Source organism: Eulemur rufifrons, chromosome 2 (genome assembly GCF_041146395.1).
Source record: "Eulemur rufifrons isolate Redbay chromosome 2, OSU_ERuf_1, whole genome shotgun sequence".
In the NCBI taxonomy this organism is placed as follows: domain Eukaryota; kingdom Metazoa; phylum Chordata; class Mammalia; order Primates; family Lemuridae; genus Eulemur; species Eulemur rufifrons.
In genome coordinates this window covers 24,943,010-24,950,507 of record NC_090984.1, presented here as the reverse complement: position 1 = coordinate 24,950,507, position 7,498 = coordinate 24,943,010, and positions in this window count along the sequence as shown.

Genomic DNA, 7,498 nt, shown 5'->3' with positions numbered 1-7,498 from the left:
GCTGAGAGCAAGCGCCAGAAAGTTACCACTGTGAGCCAACTCCTGACTGCTGGGGTGTTACTGACTTGGACTGGGGGGTAGGGGTAGACTATCTGGACATGATACTGTAGCATCCACTACATATACTGTGATTACTTTTCCTTTCCTGGAATTCTTTCTTTCTCTGTTTTTCTTTGAGACAGAGTCTCACTCTGTTGCCCAGGTTAGAGTGCCATGCCATCAGCCTAGCTCACGGCAACCTCAAACTCCCGGGCTCAAATGATCCTTCTGCCTCAGCCTCCCAAGTAGGCATGCGCCACCATACCCAGCTAATTTTTTCTGTATATTTTTAGCTGTCCAGCTAATTTCTTTCAATTTTTAGTAGAGACGGGATCTGGCTCTTGCTCAAATCATCTGCCTGCCTCGGCCTCCCAGAGTGCTAGGATTACAGGCGTGAGCCACCACACCCGGCCTCTCTGTTGTTAATAAATACTTTCTTGCTTGTAGTTTGCCTACTTTTCTATGTACTTCACACTAATTCAACCCCAACGTCTTCTCAATTGTATAAATCGTCTTTCAATAGCTTCATATCTCAGTATCTTAAAATCTCAATATCTTAAAATTTATTGGGTATTCTATCCATTCCATCTTTTTGAAGCAATCTCTCCTGCAACCCTCTGACCTACTCCAGTGCTTCCCTGGTGCACACCTGTCTTGCTAGGATCTCCTTTCATCCTCGTCCTGGGCATTCATCTTGCTTCTCTCTTGAGTTAGCTCTTCTCTCTCCTGGATTCCATACCTTCTACTTTCTTGGTTTACTCCTTCACTGTGGCAGAATACATTCTCCAACAAGGGTGCAGGAGAGAGAAATTGTGCGAGAATTGCATTTCTGCAAATGCTTTATTTTTTCCTAAGGATTGATAATTTGGCTAGATACAGAATTCTAATTTGGAAATCCTTCTTCCTCAAAAATTGTAAGGTATCGCTTAATTATCATTCAACTTTCAAAGTTGTTGTTGAGAAATCCATTACTATTTTGTTTGTTTCCACTCCACAAACTGGTATTATCTTTTCTTTGTCCCAAGTGTCTTGGAATTTCACAGCAATGTGCCCTTGATGTGGGCTTATTTTTATTTTATTTACTGGGTGACACTTCTCCATGGGTCTCTTGTGCTCTTACAGGTCTTATGGAGAATGCCAAGAATGCAAGGCCCTGACCACCCTAAAATTAGGTCATTTCTCAGGGTTATGTCTGTGGTGACTATTTCTCAGGGTTGTTCTCACCTTGAGGGGTGAGATGAGTCTCCATCCAGGACAGAGAGCAGGGTTGCTTACTGTTTCCAGTAAAAGCAGTGGATCCCTCAGGTTTAATGTTCCTCAGCTGCAGCGCAAAACCACTGCACGTGCACACCCGCGGACCCCTACACACTGCTGTGGGACTCGGGGGCAAAGGGAAATGACACAGCATGCTAATGCTCACGCTGCTTGCTCTTCTGTGAGTAATAACATTCTTTATCTCCAACTCCAGAGTCTTCTGTCTTCTTTTTGTACCCATGAAACTGTAACAGGCTAACTTACTAATTGTGAGGAGGGAAAGTCAAATACCACCCCTGACACCATTATCCTGGGCACCTGATGGATTCCTTCCATCTGGGCACAGAAATTTTCTTGAGTTATTTATTTGATGATTTTTCTGGGGATCTGGGAAACTAACTGCTTCTGCTTCTCCTTTTTTTAAAAAAAAAGTATTAAGATAAAATTCATATGTCATAAAAGTCACCCATTTAGTTGTTTTTAATATATTCAGAGTTGTGCAACTATCATCACTGTATAATCACAGAACATTTTTATCATCCTTAGAGGAGAGCCCGTACCCGCTAGCAGTCACTCCATGTTATCCCCTCTCTTCAGCCCCTGGCAGCCACTAATCTACTTTCTTTCTCTATGGATTTGCCTAATTATACAATAAGGCCACATATTGTATAATTCCATTGAAATTCTGAAATTATACACTGTGTGGCCCTGTATGACTTGTGTCTTCCGCTCAGCATAATGTTTGGCAGACTTGTCCGTGTCAGAGTATCATCACTTCATTCCTGTCTGTTAGTACATCATATTCCACTGTACAGATACACCACATTTTGTCTATCCACTCGTTAGCTGAGGAGCACATGGGTTGTTTCCACTTTGTAGCTGTTATGAAAAATGCTGCTGCTATAGTTTGAAGGTCGGTGTCTCCCCAGATCCATGTGTTGGAACTTCCTACTCAAGGTGATATAGCATTAAGAGGTGGGGCTGTTGGGAAGTAATTAAGTCACAAGGACTGTGGGTGGGATTCGTGTCCTCATAAAAGAGGCTTGCCTTCGCTTCCTCGCCTCTTCTGCCACGTGAGGGCACAGCAGCCAGGTGCCAGCTATGAAGCAGACAGAGCCCTCACAGACACCGAATCCCCTGGTGCCTTGATCTTGGACGTCTCAGCCTCTAAAACTAAAAACAAATGTCTGTTGTTTATAAACAACCTAATCCAAGGTATTTTGTTATAGCAGCCTGAATAGGCTAAGACAGCTGCTATGAATATTTGTGTACAAGTTTTTGTGTTAGCATATGTTTTCATTTCTCATGGGTATAAACTCAGAAGTGGAATTGCTGGGTTACATTCTAACTCTATGTTTAACATTTTGAGGAACTGCTATATATTTTCCAAAGAGGTTATTCCGTTTTACAATTCCACTAGCATTGTACAATGGTGCTAATTTCTCTATATCCTGGTCAACATTTGTTTTTCTCTGTCTTTTTTTTTTTTTTTTTAGCCATCCTTGTGAGTGTGAAGTGGCACCTAATTGTGGCTGTGTTTGTATTTCTGTGACGACTCTTGCTGTTGAGCATCTTCCAAGTGGAACAACACAGAAGTGACTGTTGGTGCGCAGAGATTGAGCCAACAGCTTAGGTCCAGCTCATTTCAGTTTATGTCAACTTTCAAAGTGTTCCCTTTGTGGGCAGGGGTGACGTTTAGGAAGCAGATGAGAACAAAGAGGGAGAGAAAAACAGAGAAGTGTGTGCCTATTTACTCTTATCTCATCAGTGCTTGTGGGTGCCCTCATGTTTTCCCCCTGTCTCTGCCCTGATAAAACCATAGCAAAATCTGCTTATAGAAGAGTCTCTTGGCATCAGAATTGTCATTTTATTAAAAAAAAAAAACACACAAGGAATGAAGTGACTATACATGCAAAACCTTAACTGAAGGCCTTCAAATGTATTTTTATGTGGAGATTTTTTTTTATTTCAGCTCATTATGGGGGTACAAAAGTTCAGGTTATATATATTGCCCATGCTCCCCCATCTCCCCGAGTCTGAGCTTCAGGCGTGTCCATTCCCTAGACAGTGCCCATCGCACTCATCATGTAGGTATGCACCCGTTCCCTCCCCCCACCGCCGTCAGAACTTCAAGCGTGTCCATTCCCCAGGCAGTGCGCATCGCACTCATCAAGTAGGTATACACCCATCCCTTCCCCCCAGCCCCCACCTCTGTCCGATACCCAGTTGGTGTTATTCCCAAATGTGCACTTAGGTGATGATCAGGGAAACCAGTTTGCTGGTGAGTACATGTGGTGCTTAGTTTTCCATTCTTGGGATACTTCACTTAATAGAATGGGTTCCAACTCTCTCCAGGAGAACCAAAGAGATGCCATATCGCCATTATTTCTAATAGCTGAGTAATATTCCATGGTGTACAAATACCACATTTTGCTAATCCATTCATGAATTGATGGCCATCTGGGTTGTTTCCACATCCTTGCAATTGTGAATTGTGCTGCTATAAACATTCAATTCTATGTGGAGATTTTAAAGGTGTTAGGGAGTGTGTGCAGGGTCTAGAGAAGTCCTTATGTAATTTTATAAGAAGTGCTAGGGTGAGTATTTCCTAAGGCAACAGGATTCTAGGCCATTTTCTTAGGGAGCCGCTTGCTCTCAGGTTTTGGTTACCTCCTTGTTGCAGATCTGAGAAGGTAGAACGCTGTCTAAGTCACGTGGGCAGAGGGTCAGACAGATCAGAGTCTGGTTTGGGCTAGTGATGGAGGAGCCCAGACTGAAGGCCATTCTTCTGGGTTGCTTTCATGTAGCCATTTTGAGATTCTACCGTTAATTGTCTCATGCTTAGCGTTCTTTTGTTTGTTTTTATTTTTTTTTTTTTCTCTGAATGTTCTTCTGTAATCTGGTTGCAAATACTGGAAAATAAAACTGCAGCTGCAAAAGATAGTATCCTAAAGGATTGAAGTAGTTGACAGGAAGCCAAGAGAGGTGAGAACCCAAAACCCTTGCGCCATGCAAGGCTGCCTTTCACAGGCACGCTTCTGCCCTAAAATGCAAAACACCTGGATAGTTCTACGACTTCAGAAAGTGAGGAGCCGGGGAGAGAGGGATCAGGGTCTTGATGGATGAAATGAGAAAGCAAGTTGTAGGAGATGAGCTTTGCCTCTAACTTGTCACCTCCTTTCTTAGGCCTGTTGGGTTTTTTTGAATCTATAAAATGATGATTTTTAGTTTGGGATAATTACCAAAGGTGCTTCCATCTTGGTATTCTTTTATTTTTTTCTAAGGCCACCTGTTATATCTTTTGGGCAGCCAGGGTAAGAAACCTGGTCTCTTGACTTCTAGGATAGAGTTTGGAGTTCATAGACGATTCAGTCTTCCCTGAACCATGTGGTCCCAGAGGCTTCATGTTATTTCCTGTTAGTGGTTTTCAATGGCTTTGGAATAGAAGGAAGTTTATTGCTATGACAGTCAGGCAGCCACACTGGGGAAAATATGATGTATTGTGTTGTGCAGGAAAAAGTCAGTATTACCCAATCTGGTAATCTGATTTTTAGACAAGGGTATGACCCTGGAACATGCTGTCTATGGCTGAGCATAGCATTAGTCTTGTCTCCAAAAACAGTTGAAAAAAAAAATCACTGTGTACTTGGCTCGTCTGTCTCTTTTGGATATGGAAAATATATCTTGCCTGAAAACTTTCCTCATTCTTATTTTGGAAGCAACTAAACTGCTCTGAAGATGTTTCTTGTTGGAGTAATTAATTTAGCATTTATATAGCACCTCCTGTGTGCCTGGCTCTGTGTGAAGTGATAGAAATACATAGAGACTCTGAGATAGGTGATGTACCTAGTCGGGGAAAGGGAGAATAAGGCAAAAAGCCAATACTCATTTTCCATCCTTTCTTTTATTTCTCAAGGATTTGTTTAGCATTTGCTATGTGCCAAGTGCTGTTCAGGGTACTGGGGAATACGAAAGTGAATACAACAGATACATCTTTTGTTCTTTGAAAACCATACTGCAACAGAGCATGGTAAAACTATGCTAGAGGAGGCCAAATCAACCTGTGATGAGGGAGACGTATAGGGAGGATCAGGATCTGTGGGGGGCTTCCAGGCAAGGTGAGATGGGTGCTGGCCAAGTGAGGGGAAGGAAGAGGAACAGTTAAGCAATGGCTAGATGAAGGAAGTCCCTACTTGGGTGTCGAGTGTGGATTTAAGCAAGAATGGTAGGAAATGAGACCATAGAGGTAGGCGAGATTCAGCTCTTGAAAGATGTTTTATCCTTTGCTTAGTTAGGACTTTGGACTTGAACCCAAGGTGATGGAGAAACCACCTAAACAGCTCATAATGGAGGAATTATTCCAGGAAATTGCAGCCATTTACAAGGCCATAAAAGATGATATAGCTGTATAGATTTTGAGTTAAAAAAGACAGAACATAAAAATTATGTGTTCACTGTGATTGCTGATATATGAAATATAATTATGGCAAAGGCAAATCATGGGAGATGTCTAAAAGTAGAATCTGTTATTTGTATGGTGGGATTCTTTACGGATGCCTTTATGACAGTCACTCAGCATTGGATCTCTACTATATGCCAGTAGATCAAGATACAACCCCTTCTGTCTACCATCAAATAGGAAGAGATTTAATAACTTTCATGCAGGTTTAAAAAGTCTATGATTATGAAATGGGCAGAACAGGCAAAATCCATAGAGACAGAAAGTAGCCTGGTGGTTGCCAAGGTCTAGGGAGAGTGAGGAATTGGAATGATAGCCACTAGGGATGGGGTTTCTTTCTGAGGTGGTAGAAATGTTTGGAATTATATAATGGTAACGATTGCACATATAATCCTATGAGTAAACTTAAACTCACTGAATTGTACACTTTGGTTAAAATGGTTAATTTTATGTTATGTGAATTTTTATCTTGATAAAAAATATAGGAAGAAAAAAGGTGCTGATTGATTCTGCAGAGGTGATATTGCTTGTAATTCATCTTGTTTTTTGTTTTTTTACGTCGATAGTCAAGGGCAATCGCAAGTGTGAGCTGAACTGCCAGGCAATGGGCTACCGCTTCTACGTGCGGCAAGCTGAGAAGGTCATCGACGGCACCCCCTGCGACCAGAACGGCACGGCCATCTGTGTGTCTGGGCAGTGCAAGGTAAGTGCCCCGGACTGGGGCATCCAGATGCATTCTTGGGGCGTCTGATCTGTGACTGCTGACTCCACTGTTTTCCAGCGAGTGGGCTGCTACCTCCCCCAGCCCACGTCGGGGCCCCTGCACCATGAGCTCGAGGAGAAGTGGGCTAAGATGGCATGGCTTGGCCAGCCCTGACTGTGCTGGAAAGATCTTTGGGAGTCTCTGTGTTCCACCCTGGCACTTCAGTTATTAAGTGATTTATGTTTAGGCCACATGCTTTACAGGGACGCGGCAAGCTCTCCCGGTTAGATCTGGAGCACCTTCCTTGCCTGTGAAGTGGAGGTTATGGAAAGGACACTGCTGGTGGCGTCTAGAAATGGTTGGGGTCGTGGGGGTGGCATTTTAAGGGAATAGTGCGTTTTATCTCACTACCCGCCCCCCATGGGGCAGGCTTCCAAAGGAGAGTTGTTTGGTGCCTTTTATACCAAAAGTTGTACTTTAAACAGGAAGAGTTTTCAACCTCCTTGGGCTTCTGAAGTGTGTTCCAGGCACCACCCGCGTTCCGCAAACATTCTGGGCCGATGACAATCTATGTAGGATGCTCAACGTTGACAGAAAGCGCTATTTGGTTAAGAATGAGCATCTTAGATGAAATGGCACAAATTCCACATTAATTTGGGCCTGGACTTCTGACCTCTTTCATCCATATAGGTATTAGTGTAGCTAAGATTTAGCAGGTGAATGAACCTGGAGCTCAAACTAAGATTCTATATTAATTTAACATGCAGTAGCTGGCAGGACTGATTTTCACCAAAGGAAGAGCTCTTTGGCTGTAACATCTGAAAGTTCCTGTTATCCTTTGAATGTAAATTGCTACAGTTTAGTCTTAGGGCCTCGAAGTGTGTTTTATAAGCACAACCTCCACCCGACCCTGACTTTTTTTTAATGAGGAGGTTTCCAGTAGGATGCAAGATAACTTCTCAAATCAGGCTTGATAGTCACAGATTTTGAATGAAAGTTAAGAAAGGAAGAAGCTGCCACTTGATATCTGATGTGTATGAAGT